Source organism: Festucalex cinctus, chromosome 2 (genome assembly GCF_051991245.1).
Source record: "Festucalex cinctus isolate MCC-2025b chromosome 2, RoL_Fcin_1.0, whole genome shotgun sequence".
In the NCBI taxonomy this organism is placed as follows: Eukaryota; Metazoa; Chordata; class Actinopteri; order Syngnathiformes; family Syngnathidae; genus Festucalex; species Festucalex cinctus.
The window spans coordinates 6,159,617-6,178,965 of record NC_135412.1 but is presented as its reverse complement, the minus strand read 5'-3'; the positions used below and the strand labels follow the sequence as shown (position 1 = coordinate 6,178,965).

At 39.8% G+C, this 19,349-nt stretch overlaps 1 protein-coding gene across 4 annotated transcripts in view; it reads right to left on the bottom strand.

Moving 5' to 3' along the window:
- spry2 (sprouty RTK signaling antagonist 2) overlaps positions 1–19,349 on the bottom strand; it is a 55,857-nt gene that overhangs the window by 4,171 nt on the left and 32,337 nt on the right. The window contains exon 1 of one of the 4 annotated variants that reach the window (XM_077512432.1): positions 105–454. The exons of the other annotated variants lie outside the window; for them this stretch is intronic. The gene's annotated coding sequence lies outside the window, so the exon portion shown is untranslated. Of the gene's footprint in view, positions 1–104; positions 455–19,349 lie in introns of those variants that run through there. 4 annotated transcript variants of the gene reach the window in all.

The following is a 19,349-nucleotide window of genomic DNA, read 5'->3' as shown; positions in this document are numbered from 1 at the left end:
GAAGTACGTATGCGAGTTTATCGAAACATGATGTTTATCTCAAATCCAGAGTCATTAAATATCATTACACGTTACTAAGAGCCAGATTGATGATGTTAACTTACCGGGCTTTCTACACTTTAATCTCCGTTTAAGTTGTCAAGATAGTTTGTCCAAAAACCCCACCAAAACGGCACTGTTTACCCCATGTTTGGCGCATGCGCACTAGATAGGCACCGGGAGGACAAGTTCCATATACGCCTCATGAAGAGAGAGAGAGAGAAAAAAAAAATACTGTACTAGCTGACTCCACTTTGTTTTATGGAAACGGACAAAAAGTAAATGCAAGTCACAAAGCTGCTCCAAAAAGTTTCGTTGGGTCAATCCAAGAAGCTGTGATAAGTATTAAGTTATCCCTCGTGAGTTGCTTTCCCCCTCGCGCTGTCCGGAGACGAGGTTTTGGATTAGGGCTGTAAATGGCGTCTATATGGTGGGGGAGGAGGGGGGAGGTGGTTGTGGTGGTGGGGGGGACATGCAGGACAGGGCGCCTGTTGTTCCAGCGGATATCTCGCATCCGGTGCTCGGTCATTGGCTGGCGGGCGGCTCACACTCGCTCGCACTCCGCAGGCAGTTGGATCGATCCGAGCCCTGTTGGTCACTTGTCAGGGGCCAGGACAATGGTGGCATCATCAGACTGCAAGTGGTCCGTATCCGTTGTAGCGGCTCCATCTCCTTTATTATCGCTACTTACATTACGCTACTTAGTGACTTGATTTTTTTTATTTATTTTTTAAAAAAACCCCATTTATTTTCACAATTAAATAAAAATAAAATACAATATATAAAAAAGTAAAAGCGTATAGCTGCCATTACACCATTGGAAGGATCTGCTGAAAAGTAAAATTACGGGCACAAATGATTTTAGTACGGCTCCCCTAAGGTGACATGGTAGAAAAACAAAAAACTTTGCGTTCCCTCACAAAACATTTTGCGTTCCCTCGCAAAGATTGAACGCAAAGATTGCGTGCCCTCGCAAAAAACTTTGCGTTCCCTCGCAAAACAACTGCGAGAGAAAGCAAAGTTGTTTTGCGAGGGAACGCAAAGTTGTTTTTTTCTCCTACCATGTCACCTTCGCTGCGCCGTAAACACTTCCGGATCATCTTCCATGTGAACAAAAGTGACGTGTAAACAAAGCAGTGGGAAAATACAATCTCCATCCTACTCGCTTTAGGAAAGCTTTCCCACGGTTTTGTTTCATGTTTACAAACGTTCCATCCTCGTAGCTTTTGTTCACATGGAAGATGACCCGGAAGTGTTTACGGCGCAGCTAAGGTGACATGGTAGGCGAAAAGAACAACTTTGCGTTCCCTCGCAAAACAATTGCGTTCTCTCGCAAAGTTTTTTGCGAGGGCACGCAATCTTTGTGTTTCTTTGCGAGAGAACGCAAAGTTTTTTTTTTTTCCTACCATGTCACCTTAGGGGCTCCGTATTTTAGTAGCTAATTTGACCATTTTATTTTGTGTTGTGACGGGCCGTTTGGACTTGCATCACTGGCCATTTACTATGAAGTGAGTTGAATTTTCAGGGTTTGCGTACATAACTACAACTTGACATATTGTCCGTCCACTTCACATAGCCTCCATCTGTATTAATTAATCAATTAATCGATATGTTCAATGCAACCCACTAGTCTAAATGCAGCATTCTGATTAATACTATATTGTGTTTGTGGAATTTGAATTAAGCAGCAAAATCCATCCAAGGTGGCCATTTTGTTACTTGCTGTCAACTGAATGTGACATCACAGTGCCTGAAGATACACACATACAAAATGGTACACACATAAAGATAAACAAGCTGTTTTTATCAGTTTGCCCCTTCCCGACCAAGGATGTGAAACACCCAACAATTAATTGCAATATTGTACTTAAGTAAATACTGGAGGCTATTTCTTACAAGCTGAAGAAAAAAGTACTAGTAGAAGTAGAAAATGTGATTAATTGCGATTAATTACAAAAACAATGTGATTAATTAGTTGAAATAAATTTAACTGTTTGACAGCACTAATAAATTGCAGTATAACCCTTAAAGGTGAACTTTGACCTTTGCTAAACCTTTTATGCTCATGTCCAACTGTTCACGTTTCAATAGTTTGTGCACAACTTTCTCTTCTGTAACATGGAAATTAACAACAGGTGATTGATCAAGAAATTGATGTCCAAGGATATTCACGTCTATGCCTTTCTGTGACTCCAAGTTTCTCTGTTGCAACCTAATGATGACACTCGGCTCTGGCCCCCTTTGCGAACATCCTGTTTGAAGTTGCACAATGGCAAGGTACTATTGATCAACTATCGTCATGTGTTGTCTTCATCTCATTATATCAAACAGTGAACAGTATGATTGATTGATTTATTGATTGAACATATAAACACATTACAAGATATGAAAATAAAAATGGAAAGAAATAGATCATCAATAGTCATAGTTCACTGCGATTGGCAGGCGACCAGGGTGTACCCCGCCCTACTGCCCGGAGCCAGCTGAGATAGGATCCAGCACCCCCCGGGGTACACCCTGGACTGGTTGCCAGCCAATCGCAGATAATAATAATAATAATGATAATAATAATAATTACATAAAAAATCACATGAAATCCAATTAATTATCACTCCTATTTGTGAATAGTACCTATGTAGTTTTCAGCTGTATTCCGAGGTAATGTTGCCACTGACCCACGTCTCCACCAGTCAATGCAATAAATTGTCAAATCAATACATCTCCTGCTCCCTATGCTGTGAATTGGCATGAAACAGTGCCCTCCTATGGATAAGCCTTGACAAGACCACTCAATAGTGTAATCAGTCAGTATATTTAACACGTGCAAGTGTGAGGAAAGGAATAAAATACTGCAGTGTGACTCCCAAAAGGAATTTTGCCCTACTATTAAAGCGTACAAAATGTTTATTAATTTTTTATCCTTTTTGTTTATTCCCAAGTGTTTGTTTATTCCTGCTCAGTGTAATTAAAAATGTTATAGCGCCACTCTCCAGGCTGAGGTCACTTTCACCAACTTCTAGAGTCACTTTAATTAATTTGGAATCGAATCAGGAAGCGCTCAGTGCCTCCCTTTATTTCCCCTCTGGTTTTTCACCTCAATTGCCAACTGTTCCCTGTTATCTTTCTTCTTTATGGCCTACAGCTGGGCCACACCACAATAATATTTGGGAAAAGCATGCTGCTTGAACACAGATAGAAATGCATTGTTCCATAAATTGTATTTTACTATCCTGAAGGTCAATCTTTAATGCACACTTGAGTATTATTAGCACGCGTTCATGCAGCATGAGTATTTGTCTGGCAAAATAAAGTGTTGTATGTGTTGTGCTTAGATACATATTTTTATACAACCTTGAGAAACAATGGACACCTCACCTATTTATTTTTTTTCTATAGTGTTTAACTGTTTTCTTTTAGTGTTTAAATGTTTTTATTTGGTAGTTATTAATTTTTTAGCTCAAGTGTTTCCTCATGGGGGAGCCTTCATGGTGAGAGGGATGGCTGGTCTTCATCCATCTCACTTTGGATGAACTCCTCCTGGGTGCCTTTCCTTACAGGGTACTTCTGTGCCCCACCATATTGTGGTTTTCATGTGTCGGTTGGGTTTTGGGTGTGTCTGTGGGTACGATCACATTTTATTTTATTTATTTATTTTACACCTTTTATTGTATTATGGATGTCCAGCACTTTGAGTTGCATTTTGAATGTATGAAAGGTGCTATATAAATAAAGTTGATTGATTGATTGATTAACGTCTCCATGCCAACTCCGGTGTTCACTGTGCTGTGATGTTTCTTTTGTTTTTGTTTTGTTTTTCCTGAAAAGTATTACCGGAAAGGCAGGAGAAATGTGTCGCTACATTAAAAAACACAATTTGTCTATCTAAATGACTGGAAAAACCCAAAGAGTGTTGAGGGGGGAGTGTAGGTTGGCTGTTTCGTATGTGCACTTTGAAATGTGATCAGTTGTACCTCAACACTGGCACATGCAGAACCTATCTGGAGACTGCTACAGAGGAAATTTGCACAAGGCGTTTTGTCCCCTTCATTGTTTTGTTTTGATTTTTTACTGAACTGCCATTCCCAATTTGGCCACTAGGGACCACTGGTGCCTTTTCGGATCTTTTCCCCTTGTGAAGTGCTGGGATTTGCTGTCTGGGTTGAGGCATTCAATAAGGCTGCAAAGTATACATTTGTGGCATGTCTCCATGGTGCTTCTTTCCGAACCAGTAAATGCTGAATGTTATCTGCCAGAGCAGATGCTGCTCTCTCTTGTTTTGGGGGCTCCCCTGCCAAATCCCAGCAATGTCCTTCCCAGACTCAAGGATACAACTTTTGTTTATTGGCTTTTTACATTTTAGGAGACGTTTGCTTGGGACTCGTATAGAAAGTGAAACTATTTTTTTTGCACTTGTTTAGCAACAACCTCAGTTGCACCTCGAGGGTTAGGCTATAGTACATCAAAATAAATGATAGATAAAAATGGTAATTGGTAATTGCAATTAATATCTGTCTGTGGCAAAACAAATTCAAGACAAAGCGTGCAGGTGACCCTTGTTTATTTGCTAAGACAGCACTCAACTGTGGCGCTTTCATGTATCATTGATGGCAGTGTTACATCATCTCCAAAAGTTGTTGTCATGCGCCACTAGCAATGGCCTCTCTCTCTCTCTCTCTTTTTTATTTATTTACATTTTATTATTATTATTTTTTAATTTTCCAGGGATCTCTACCAGCAAATTCCACTCCTGCTGAGCCCACAGGAAAGGCCCCTGCACACTGAAAAAGTAAAAAAAGAAATCAAATTGAAATGAAGACGAAGACCCCATGCTGCTTTGGGAGATGAACTGCGTCTCTATTGTCAAACAGACGACGCCATCTCACAGTGCATCTCGTCATCTCTCACTGACTCATGTGCTGTTGCTGCTTCGCCTGGGATGATCCTGTGGGTGAGTGTGAATTCACCCCTGTCAGCTATTCCCTCTTCATGCTGTGACCATTTTTGGTCAAGTTACTTTAAGATCCCGAAACATGACAGCTGAACGTGGTGCACTTCAGTTTACACGATAGATAGGTAAGGAAGTCTGATGCTGTTAAGCTCCTGTTAAGTAGCAGGGAGTGATGGGAAAATGAAGCTTCATGAAGCACTTGCGATAGTGTTGTGTCGGTCACGACCGATTCGTTCTTTAGAACGAATCTTTTCAGTGAACGTGAGCGAACGGGTCACTTCTTGAAGTGATTCGTTCTTCTCTCAGTTCATTTGAGAGCAGCCACGCTCATGCCGTCAGTCTTCGCGAACGACCAATCAGAAGCTAGCGTCAGACGTGGGCGGGATTTTACTACACATGCAGCCTCACTATTGGCGTTCAGGAACGAGTCACTGAGTCAGCTTCCCGTTCGCGAGACGTGAACGGATCAGTGAGTGAACGAGTTAGTGTGTGAACGTGTTGCCATTTCCGGTTCACGAACGGATCAGAAAGTGAACATGTCAGTGGGTGAATGTGTTGCCACGTGGTTGAACGATTCGGTGAACGAATCTTTTGAACGGTTCTTTTAAATGAACTGATTCTAGTGATTCAGTTCACCTAAAAGAACTGTAATGCCCATCACTAACTTGTGACCTCTTTTTTTTAAAACTCCATTACAGGTGCTCCATTTTTAAAGATAAAATCTATTCTAATGAAAATTTATAAAATTGCCACTGCATCTTTAAGCCAAGGGTGCCATCTAGAGGAGTCAAGTCACAAGTGCTTCATGAAGCTTCATTTGTCCATCACTAAATCCGTGAACAGTTCAGGCATCAGTGTCTTACTCAAGGACATCACAGCATGCGTCTGAGGGATGTTGGGGGTGGATGGTCTTGTACCAGAGTCCACACGGTGGCAGAAAATGGAATTGCTCCTAACCACTTGGCCAGGGCTGCAAGGAGGGAGGGCTAGTAACTCTGGAAAGCCCTGTTGCTGGGTTACAAGATGGAGCCGAAAGCCAGTTGAATAAAGCAAGCACTCGTGAACGCTTCGCTCACGTGTATTCATGAACACTTTTGTAAATGTGCTGTCACCCTTTGACAAGCAGCAATTGTGGAGCTCTCTGCTCATCCTTGGCAGTTGACCTGTTTCACAGAGGGATCAGTCATCTTGTAAAAGGTCCCTTTCTGTTGTAGACAGTAGACACAGCAATGCCCATAAAGGGTTGGCCGGACTGACCATGTGAAACACCTCGAAGGTGGATGAGAGCAGAGATTGTGAGCCAGGCTGCTGAATCCAATGTCCTCCACCTCTGACCTTACAAATGACTGGATACAAATTTCCATAGCCATGGTGCAAAATACTCCCAAGCAAGCAGAAGCTTCTGAGCAGCACAGGAGGAAGAATTGAGTATTATTCATATCACTGGATTAACAATAGGAGGTCACAATAAATTATCTTCTGTTATTTGGCACCTGCTAGTTAATTGTATCTAATCATCAAATACAAATGCCATCTGCCACTTTACATAATTTATGTCCCCCTTTATCTCCTAACTGCCTGTACCAATATTGTAATTGAACAGTGACAGTTAGGATGATTATGGTTATACTGTATGTCAATGCAATGGATCTCAACAGATAGGTGAACACAAATTAGTGATTTTAATGTGGAAGATAATTAATTACAACATAATATACTGTTTGTATCGACTTTGTATAATGGTGACCCCAAACAGGGAAAAATGCTGAGTAGAAGGGGACACTGTATGTACAATAAAAGTATAGATGAATATAGTATATATTGTTGCTGTCATATTAAAATCTTAATCTGTACCATCCATTTTCTGTTGCATTTAAACAAATCCCAGTGAGCACAATAGACACACAGGTATTCACACCTATGGACAATACATTAGTCTTTAATAAACCACATATGCATTAAAAAAATAATAATAATCTGCGTCGAAGTTAGAGTACCCTGTGGAAACATGCAAACTTCAAACAAGAAGGCCAGAGCTGTGATTCAAATCCCGAACGTCAGAACTTTTGAGGAACACAGACCATGACTATCTGTCTAAACACGTATTGCACAGAATAGCAACATGTTAGCACCTCTGGATAATGAACAAAGACCTCTCAGCAGATGAGTCACAATAAAGCCAGTCTGTCTCAATGATGCGGACAGGTCAAAATCAGGTGGCTATATTCACCATCCAACTGAATAATATGAATTTCACGTGACAGGAACACAACCCTCTCATGGTGATCGGTATGCCATATTTCTTGGTCACGCAAGTTTTCAGAATGTCTGATTCATTTCTGGTGTGATTGTATAAAATATATTGCTGTGAAACAGTTTTTATTGATCCTGAGGACAAAAATAAAAAGACTTTAGTTGTAATTAACTCATTCAGGAGTAACGGGATACATGTACTGGCATTATGTATAGCCCACAGAATGTATTCGGTTACAGTTACAGCAACTAAACATGTAATCAGATTACAAGGTGCATTTTTTTTTTTTTTTAAATGGGGATTATTTCAAATTATTACAATTTCCACATGGACAGAGTCCTCATTGCAGCAAGAGGATAAATTGTCACAATGCTCAAGCATTATTCAAATTGCGCAGTCGTGAGCAAACGGGTCTACCTACTGACAAAGGGAGGTGGAGACACTGGCTGTGATTTGTGGCCAGTTCAAAAGCATCACGGAGGAAAGCAAAAGTGATTGGTTTGATTCCTGTGGTGTTCTGCTATGGGAGAGCTAACTGTGAGCCCGTTACACCGTTAACGCAAGTTCCACCTTCCGTACAAATCACCCACCAATTTATCAACAGGGTTAGAAAAATGGCTAAACTTGCAGCACGGACAAAAGTATCATTTCGCGGTTGACATGTGGGATGTAATGATATCCAAACATCACAATACAATATTAACCACAATATGAACCTTGTAATAATTATCACAATATTGAGGGAAGTTTGCCGATATCGCTGTTCTATCTATCTATCTATCTATCTACCTACCTATCTACCAAAACCACCCACCCACCCATCCATCCTTCTATCTATGGACACATTTCAATGTGTGTCAGTTATACACGACAGTCCACTGTATACAAATATATACTTTACACAAATGTACATGTATATTGTCGCAATGTTTATTTCTATTTTGTCTTCATTAACGTATGTGTTTTTGGTGTAATCCAAAAGGAATTAAAGTACTGAGGTGATGCTACTTTACATTACTGAGCGTTGTAAACATGTCCATGTGCGCCAAAAGACTTGCTTTCAAAAATACCAGTACTTCTTGTCATCTGAAGAACCAACTTTTAGACAAATAACAGCCTCGGGTAAGATATGTTTGTTTCTATTTACGACCGTTTCCTAGTTCTTCCTCCTGACCAGTTTCGGGAAACATCCACTTGCGATGTTGTCATGATTCATAGTGAGCAGTGAAAACTACGTTATTGAGAAGCTGAAGAGAAAGAGTCGTAGGAGGTACAGTATATCACAGAACACTTTACTGACCGTACTTCTCAAAATGTGGCTCAGATGATAAACAAGAAGTAACACGGACGTGCATGCCAATAACACTACTAGTGTCGACTAATGTCTTTTGAGTGAAGGCAAAACAAGGTCAAGGGGAACAATTTTGTTTCCTGACTTAAAATAAAAACATGAAAATTTGAATATATTTGTGGAGCTGAAAAACACGTGAAAATCGCGAAAATGTTTGTGGAGCTGAAAAATTATGGATGTATTTGTGGATCTCAAAAACAGGTGACAATCCCAAATTTGTATGTGAATAATTTTGAGACAAATCTCTCCTCATAATTATTCGCTATCATTTGCATACGTCAAATGCTGAAATATTTTGACTAGTGATAGACCGATATGATTTTTTCAAAGCCGATACCGATACAGATTATTAGTAGTCAAGGAGGCCGATAACCGATATTTCAAGCCGATATTCACAACAGATTTGTTTAAAAAAATAAAAATAAAAAAAAAATAAAAATATATATATATATATATATATATATATATATATATATATATATATATATATATATATATATAATAAATAAAATTGCAGGGAGCTTCCAGGGGTCATTAGCATGTGTTAAGCTAAATTAAAATAATAATAATAATAATAATAATAATAATAAAGCAAGTAAATAGATCCTTAAAGATTTCTACTGTCAATCAAGTTTTCTAAGATTTCAACACAATTTCTTGATTTATTTTGATTTATTTTATTTACTTTTATTTTATATATTTATATAGCTGGTATTTTTTTTCATCATTTTATTTATTTTTATTTATTATTCTTGTTTTATTTATTTATAAAAGATTTCTACTGTCAGTAAAGTTTTGTAAAATTTCAACATAATTTATTTATTTATTTACTTTTATAAAAAGTGTAGGGCAGGGGTGGCGAGATCCGGTCCTCGAGGGCCGCAGTCCTGCTGGTTTTGGATATTTCCCTTCTTCAACACAGCTGATTCATGATCAGCTCATCAGCAAGCTCTGCAGAAACCTGATAACGAGCCTGTTAATTGGAATCAGCTGCACTTCGAGTAGGGAAATCTGCAAAACCTGCAGGACACCGGCCCTCGAGGACCGCAGTTTGCCACCCCTGGTGTAGGGAGTTCCTAGTTTTCATAAAGTGGAAATTTAAATAGATCCATAAATGCAAATTTCCCTGCATCTTCCTGATTGACAAATTCATGCGAATGTAGCTCATTTGGGGTTTTTGTTAGGGTTTGTAAAAACATTTCAAAAAGATGTTTGCGGTGAAAAATTGTCTGAATATGTTCCAAAATGTGTTTACAACAAATAAAAACTGACTGCGAACATCTTACACATCCTGATGAAAACCCCCAAATTCGCTACGTTAGCAAGTGTTCACTGCTCAGTTACCTTTATCGGCCTACAGATTCAAAAAATGGCCGATGCCGATAATCGGCCGATAATCGGTCTATCCCTAATTTTGAGACCAGACCGTGAAAATAAACATTCTACATAAAATAGTCATCCATTTATTTGAACCTGAATGGTAAATATAGCATTTGTGTAAAACCCCTGAAACGTATTGTGCAACCTTGTGGAGTTGACAGCTTTGAACACGAACTGCACTCTTTTTCATGGCAGGCTCTCCCTTGCACCACACAGAAAGCATGCAGCTCTCAGTGGCTCGCTCTGCTGGGGCAGAACCAGAGAGGAGAAAAGGGAGCCACATAATAGTTGCTAATGCGCTGCAAGTCGTGATACGGGTACTGAGTGAGCCTCGTCCAGGCATCTCTTTTGTCTGAGTGGAGAGAACGTGGCTATTCATTGGGGTGACCGCTGACGCTAAATGACAATTAATTAATTATTGTGTGCTTCATATTCAAATGAGCGCATTTGGTGAAAATGATTTAATTTGGCTCTAGTGCCTTTCAATATTGTCTCATTGTTGGTGCGATTGGGAAATCCAATTGAAATATGATCAAATGAGTTATGCCTCATCTTGTTGGTTAACTTTGTTTGAAGAGAAGACTGTGGTGTGAATTAAACGCAGAGACGGCATACAAATGGATTTAGTGAAACGTGCCTCATTTGTTCGCCATCTATTGTCTGGTCCCTCTGATGTGCACTTGTCAAAGCGCTCTTCTTGTTCATTGCCCTCCACATGAGCTCTTGCTCTGCTTGAATGGGGAATATTTAACCCCCTCAAAAGTTACCGCACTCCTCTGCTTCTGAACAATATCCTCCTTATTAAGCAAAAAAAGGATGAAGATAGGAAAATCCTAGTTTGAAAAGAGGTATTAACCATGAGATGAATTATTCCCTGCAGGTTATCTGTTTGTCACTTGAAATAACTTGTACTGTATTGTGGATAATGTCAAGGACTACAGTAAATCTCTTGCATTTCAAAGACACAGCCAGAGAAGCCGTAATTTCAGGAAATATATGCATGAAAAAGACTTATGCCATAAATACAAAACAGTCAAATGAAGAGCATTCAACAATGATCGAGATTGGTTGCAATTTACGTTGAGCAAAATAATTAAAACTTGCAGTGTAGGTAAACTAACTAAACCCAGTAGGTGCACTAAAGTGTCAAAAATGTCATGACTGGGTCACGCCAGGGTTAAGTTTGTTAAGTGTCTGTTTTGAACTGATGTAATCGGCATCTAGTTTCAACTGGTTTTAAGATATGTGATGTCATGAGCTATGTGATGTCAGGAATCTTTCATCTCTTTATCGGGTCAACAGCCAATCAGATAATTCCATGTCAGTCCTGTTACCCACATATCTAGCCACAACCAATCTGATCAATTCACTGTCTATGTAAGCCAAACCGAGAAGTGTGTGTTTGTCGGATTATTACCTCGGTTCCTCGGCGCATCTCCGCAGCCCAAGGGGGCTTGGCGTCTCGTGATTCTCGATGCATTCTCATCGTTTCTCGTCTTGTCAAGTTTGTTCTACGCCACTCGATGTTATGTGAATAACTAGTTAAAATCTTATTTGTGTCTGCGTTTTGGGATCCAACCTCAGAACATAAAAATGGCCTCTTTTCCCATGAATGAAACCTACACAAACTACATTTTCTTTATATCTTGAAGAATTTGAGTCCAAAAACAAAGTGGCTGCCCAAAACTGGTGGCATTTTGCTGTAAAGCCCAATTAGCAGTCCTGAGACTTATTTGCAAACCCTTACGCAATTTTCCATGTGCAAGATCAGCTTGCAGTGAGATGAGGCAATTTTGAAAATGCACTATAGTGAAATAGCTGGTGCTGGCAGTGTACTCAGGCAGAATGGCACACACTCATGCACGCACACATACACACGCGTCTGAACTAGCCCCGACCATATCATTACTGTGCAGTCCCATACAGCTTTCATCTCCTCTCCTCCAAGTCTGTACGAGCAAAATTTGATTTCCGCCTCATAACTCTCCATAATGCGATATCACCGGAACTAAATTGCCAAGATAACCTTTATCAGAGTAGAGGTGAAATCGTGAATGGTTGTGCGCTTATTCTGCTGCCAGGAAATAATAATAATAATAATAATAATAATAATAATACAAAAAAAAAACGGAGTTTGGGAGACTAGGTTGGAGGTGGATAATATTTGTTTTCTCTTGGGCAAAACCACAGACTGCACAGCTGTTCAGTGGAAACAGAAAAGGTGGATGGTGTATAATCTTTTCAACAAGTGTCGCTCACATTTTTATTTTTTTTTAAATGTAGAGCACCACATGAGCCTAGGTGGGTACAATGTATCGGGCTTGTAAATGATAAAACGTCTATAGTTAATGCATGAATAAATCTTTATTCATAGGAATAAAAAGCCAAAGGTCATCTTGGGGTTTCTGGCCTTAAAGGGATCGTTCGGATTTTTTGACACGAATCTCTATTTCATCCTCACCTCCAGTGTGTGCGATCAGCACTGACTTACCCCTGGCAGCGTTCTGTGACACGAGTTCTGGTCCGGTGTTGGACGAGAGGAAAATAGTCCGGCAAGCTGGCTGGGGTCATGGAAACAAAGCGTTTTCCTTCTAAAAACAATTTGTGTTCAAAAGAGTGATACATTTGCACACTTTCACTTTCTGAAAAAAGTCAGACGCCATTACCGCCGGGCACTACGTTTCTGTTCGTTCGTATCACTGCGTGTCGCCCTGTAGACAGCTAATCGACGCGCTGCAGACAGCTGATCCTTCCGCCTTCGAAAAGACAAACAACTTGTAGATTAGTGCGCATCTATCAGCTGCATGCGATGCGCCGCGCAGTGATACGAACAAACAGAAAAGTAGTGCCTGGCGGAAATGGCGTCTGACTTTTTTTTTCAGAAAAGGAGTTTACTGATGCAAATGTATCACTCTTTTGAACACAAATTGTTTTTAGAAGAAAAACGCTTTTATTTCCGTGACCCCAGCCAGCTTGCTGGACTATTTTCCTCTCTTCCAACACCGGACCAGAACTCGTGTTCACAGAACGCTGTCAGGGGTAAGTCAGTGCTGATCGCACACACTGGAGGTGAGGATGAAATAGAGATTCATGTTAAAAAACCCGAATGATCCCTTTAAGTGTCATGCCAGGTGTCCCAAGTTACCATATACAAATAATGCACCATGCGTTCATTGTGGCCAAGTTGGGTTCTAGCCGAGAAAACACAAGTCGCTCAGGACATACATGAATATTTTGATAGTCTGTAACTTGTGATGAATATGTCATTGACTCATTTGTTCTGTTTTCATACTGTGGAACAATTTGGTTAAAATAGTTGGTAAATACAGTTTTCCTCCATTTTATAGTGTTATTGTGAAACTGTCAGATTTCACAAATGTGTTTTTCAAAGTGCAAGGTAATCCAGCCTGGCATTTACTTTTCCGCTGTCAGGTGGATGTTTCACTTTATTTCCATAATTGTCCCTTTCTGCTGTGAAAATACTATTAGCTTATTATTTAAACTGCCATTTGGACACAACTGTTAAAGTTAGGTGTCAAATCAGACAGAATAACAAAAATGCAGTTACTTTTTCAAGCCGTGTTCTCCTCTCAACATTTGTTCTGGTCCTCAAATAAGCATAATTTATTGACTGAGTGATTCTGACGAGGTTCAGGCTGTGACTGTTTGGGCCAACAAATTATCATTATTAATTATCACATTATTAACAATGCCGTTAAGTGCTTGCCAGTCTTGTCATTCGTTTATTGTGCAATAATGTACAACAAGGCTCGCCAACCTTTTTGAAACCGAGGACTACTTCTTGGCTACTGGTCTGTGTGAAGGGCTACTTGTTTCATGCACACTGTTGAGATAAACAACTGCTCAAATGATCTTTAATCACATTTTAAATTGTTATTAATAATTAAGGATAGTCATTTACGCAAAGGCACTCATTATGTTAATGATTTCTCAAAATAATTAACATGCAACATTTCTATACAGCTCTGCCAGTGTTTACCTTTTCAATATCCCATCCTTGGTGAGCCATTTTTAGAACAGGCCCGTGGGCTATTTATGTGGTCCTTCGAGGCTACCTGGTGCACCCGGACATAGCTTACATTCAGCATGTCTCTGCCTGTCCATTTGAAAAACTTCCACACAATGTTGAGATCTTTTAGACTTTGGTTTAAGCAACATATGGCATGTGGTCTTCCTGGCACGTTTGACATATGTTAAGGTCCCCCCCAGTCCACATGTGCTTTGTGGACTTGGAGAAGGCGTTCGACTGTGTCCCTCGGGGAGTCCATGCTCAGGGTTTGTCGATCTCTGAGACGGGCTGTTCGGTCCCCGTACGACCAGTGTCCGAGATTGGTCCGCATTGCTGCCAGTAAGTTGGATTCGTTTCCAGTGAAGTTTGGACTCCGCCAAGGTTTCCCTTCCCCTTCCCGTCAACTATTCTGTTCATAACTTTTATGGACAGAATTTCTAGGCATAGCCGAGGCATTGAGGGGGTCTGGTTTGGTGGCCTCAACATTGCATCTCTGCTTTATGCAGACGATGTGTTGGCTTCTTCAAGTCGCGATCTACAACTCTCACTGAAGCGATTCACAGCCGAGTTGAAGCGGTTGGGATGAAAATCAGTAGATCCTGCTACAACTGGAGGAGTTCAAGTATCTTGGAGTCTTGTTCACGAGTGAGAGCAGGATGGAGCGGGAGATCAACAGGCCGATCGGTACAGCATCTGCAGTGATGCGGACTCTGTATCGGTCCATTGTGTTGAAGAAGGAACAGAGTCGAAAGGCGAAGCTCTCGATTTACCGGTCGATCTATGTTCCAACCCTCACCAATGGCCGGTCACGAGCTGTGGGTCGTGACCGAAAGAACAAGATCCTGGATACAAGCGCCCAAAATGGTGGTGTTTCCTCCGCAGGGTGTCCCGACTCTACCTTAGAGATAGGGTGAGAAGCTCGGTCATCCTGGAGGGAGTCGAACCACAGCTTCTGTACATTGAGAGGAGCCAGTTAAGGTGGCTTGGGCTTCTAGTTCAAATGCATCTTGGACGCCTCCCTGGAGAGGTGTTCCGGGCATGTCCCATCGGCGGGAGGACGACCCAGGATACACTGGAGAGACTATCTCTCGGCTGGCCTGGGGAGGCCTTGGCATCCCGCCAGAGGAGCTGGTTGAAGTGGCTGATGAGAGGGAAGTTTGGGCATCCCTCCTAAAGCTGCTGCCCGCTAGGGATGTAACAATAAGGGCAATATCGTGATATCGCGATATTAAAACTGCCACAATATCGTCGTCGTTATGTCCACAATATTTAAAAGGAACACATCTGTTAAAAAAAAAGTCAGGTTGATTTCCATTTGTGCAGTTCTAGCACCCTCTAGTGGCTACTTTATTAGTGCAATTTAATTTTCATTAGGGATGTTTTGGCCTTCTATGTTTAAAATCTATGCTAATTGTCAGATGAAGGGGAACCTAATTTGCTTGTGAAGCGATCAATGTGTGCTTGTATTACCAAGTAAGTGCCTCAGTATTGTTATTAGATATTGTAGGTGGTTTATATGCATTGCTGTTATGTACAAAAGCACAATATTGTCAATATTATCGTATCGTGATGTTTGGATATCGTTACATCCCTACTGCCCGCGCGACCAGACCTCGGTAAGCGGTAGATAATGGGATGGATGATGTTTGGAGATTAATTTAAGAATTCATATGGTAACAGAAGCATGCGGACATCAATGACAAGCTTGTGAATATCACACAGTATTTGTCTACTTAAGATATCATCCTGCAGACATTTGAGGATGTTTGTGTTATTTTTCTTTTTGGATAAACTATGCTTGACACTGGCTGAGTGATAGCTGGCGTACGCTGGGTAGTAAATTCTGTTGTGGACTGTTTCATTGCCTCTGATTCTCTGCCTTCTTACTTCAGGCACTGGCCAGCTCCAGCAAAGCCGCTATCATAATCCGCAACAAACACGACGTACTGTCAGCTCTCTCCCCAAAGTTTATCTCCATTGTCAGGCACCGGCGTGTTTAGTCATAACGATCTCCCCATCCACAGTAATTGTTCCCAAGCAGGAGGGGGTTTCAGAGGTTCAGGAAATTGGCTTTTTATGCTGCATTAGTCCTCTTGTCATTTATTTCTCTCTCTGTTATGCTATGTCTTTCACTCTTTTCTGTCTCCATTCTCATCGCTTGCCAACATTTAATCAAACCTGATGGAGATATTTCCCTGATTCTCAGGCACAGCAGCTGGTTTATTAGTTGGCAAAACAGATACCAACACCAGCCTTGTTGCAGAAAGGAAGACAATGTTGTTGCGTTTTTGCCTGGAAATGACAGATGGGACTTTATGCAGAAACACTTGGCCTTTTACAAACAAAGGAAGTTTTTATTTCATTGTTGGGCAATTAAGCTGAGATGTGGGACATCAGAAAACAATATGCCAAAATCGCTCTGTTCAACAGTTTTGCTTGGCTCAAGTGCACCTCATTGCTCATGCTCATTAAACTGTGATGTTGTTGGAAACACAATGTGATTGAAATAGCAAATAGTCAACTGGTTCACGTACAGGGCGACTGTTGTTCTGTTCCCCTCTGGCATCATATACAGTACGTATCTAATAATAACTATATTTAAAGTTGTGCTGAATAAATGTGTATCCTCTTGGATTAATATTATTTTTGTTGTTGTTGATTCTGTTTGCTGTATGTTTGCAAGACTGGTCTTACGATTCTAACATTTTGGTTGTTTAACTTTACTTGAGATCTGGAACAAATGAAATTGTATCATTTTCAATTTTGACAAACATCACTATTTTTGTCAGAGGGTTAATGGGTACTTGAAATGCTTGGGCTTTCATCCAGGCATCAGAATGCATGACAAAAGCCTGAATAGTCAATACACAAAGATAGCAAAAATGATTGGACTAGTCCCGAGGTCGGCAAGCTTAAATACTCAAAGAGCCATTTGGACCATCTCCCACAGGAAAAAAAAATAAAATAAAATAAATGGTAGCCACAAAACCATCTTGACATCAACTGCTGCAGAGAATGCCAAACTGTATTTCTAAATTCAACAAAAATTCTGAAAAAAAAAAAAAGATTTTTGGCTGCATCGTACTTTCAAGTAAAAATTCAATGTCAATTTGAGTCCTCGTATTTATGACAGTACAGCATTTCTTCTCAAATAGGGGGCGTGGTGCGATGCCAGTGTTGGTGCGCATGTGACCCCAGACAACACATTTTTTGTTTTGTTTTTTGGCCTAATATAAAGTGTAATCACACATGCACTGCAGTAGGTGGCAGCGAAATTCTTGTTATGAGGAGGTACAAGTGATATTACCTCCTCTGCAGAGGTATACTCAGAGCAATTTTATAGACAAATGGTGCTATTTATAGTCGTGGCAGAGAGTTGGGGGTGCGCAAAATATTTACTAAATGAAGCTTCATGAAGCACGGGATATTTTTTGACTCCTCTAGATGGCAGTATTGGTTTAAAGATGCAGTGGACATTTAATCAATTTCCATTTCACTAGCCTTCCTCTTTAAACCAACAGCACCATCTATAGGAATAAAAAAAATATAGATATCACATCACTCCATCCATTTGCATGATCAATCCTGTTTTTTTGCACAGCCCACACCTTTAGTGAATCAGGCCTTAACTTAAATGATTAAAGAATAACACACTTTGAAGCCCTGGCAGCCAGTCACCAAAGCTTAGAATTTTAGTGTCTCACTTCCTGTCTTCACAATAACAATGTTTTTCATTTGAGTGTGGAAAGAATGACAAATCTTAAAAGCACTACCTTTTCTGTGAAAAGTAGGAGGCTTTGGTACTGAGACTCCCCTGACGTTATCTTCTGGTGCATATAATCTGCCACTTCTCGCACAATGTCAGGAAAAAGTAAATGAATCGGCTGCTCATCAAGCTGAAGTCTATTTAGTCACGCTGTGGTCTCGCGTGACACAACTCATCTTCAATGCTAATAATTTGAGGCGCCCCAATTATTTTGTTAAAAATTCCAACTTGAGACATTTTACTTTTGAGGTTGTACTGTATAATAGCATTTCTAACATCCTATAAAATAGGTTGTTCACATCATAACACCGTCTTAAAAAAACAGAGCATCTAAGAAAAATGTATTTCATTTAGTGTCCCAAGAGTTTAATATGCCATGAAATCTTCCCGTCTCTTTCATGCTGCAGGCACTTTTAAAATAAGGTAATAAACTGAAACTGAGATCTGTTAAAGAGGCATTAAGATAAGCCTCTGTCCGACAATATAACACATACACCAGGATCTAGTTTACAGTACTTTTCTTGGTCCCACCAAGAAGATGTCACACATCCAATTTGCTTCAACTTCTAAAGAGTGTCTCGGTTTTGTTACGCTATTAGGAAGCTGTCTGATGCACCTCACGCCAGTGATGCACATAAACCAGGGGTGTCCAAACTTTTTCATTTGAGGGCCACATACAGAAAATCAGAAGGACGCCATGGCCACATAATGTTGTGAAGAGAAATTGTGTCCTAAAAAAATGTACAAATAATTTATTTGTGCTTTTGCATATTTAGAAAAATGCTACAGTATACAAACCAATTTATTTGTAATATGGCAGTAGGATTATTATAGTTTTGCAATTTTTCATTTTAGTTTTTATTTTGATTTGATTTTTTTTTTTTTTTTTAATGTAGTTAGTTTTAATTAGTTTTCAGGGTGGTTCTGAAAGTTTTTTTTTTAAATTAGTTTTAGTTCTTTAATAAATGCTTAGTTTTAGGTTAGTTAGTTTCAGTGTTAGTTTTAGTTGTTTTTTTTTTTTAATGTGTATTACTTGTGCGCAATATATAAAAAAAAACACCATGGTCGCGGCGTCATTGTTCCAGTTTATATCAAAATAAATCTACTAAAAATCACATTTAAAATCATCCCCAAAGGCTCATGCATTAGATTGATTTCCAAAGACTAAAACAAAGGACGTTTTTGCTATAATTATAGTTAATTTTCTTTTTTTAAAAAAGCATCTTCGTTTTTATTTTATTTTGTTAACGAAATTGTTTTTTGAATTTTTATTTTTTCGTTAGTTTTAGTTAACTAGAATAAACTTTAATAGCACCTGTTTTTCCACGCCCTCCCTTCTTACTTTGAACATCTCCAAACATTTTTTTATTTTTTTATTTTATTTGAACTGAGTCAAATGCCAATTTTTTAGCATATGTCGCGGGCCACTAAAAAATGGACGGCGGCCACAAATGGCCCCCGGGCCGTAGTTTGGACACCCCTGACATAAACACTTTGTAATCGAGAAATTCATTTTTTTTTTCTTCGTTTTTTTTGTTTGTTTGTTTGTTTAAAGACGCGCGTCTCTACATCAGGTGACGT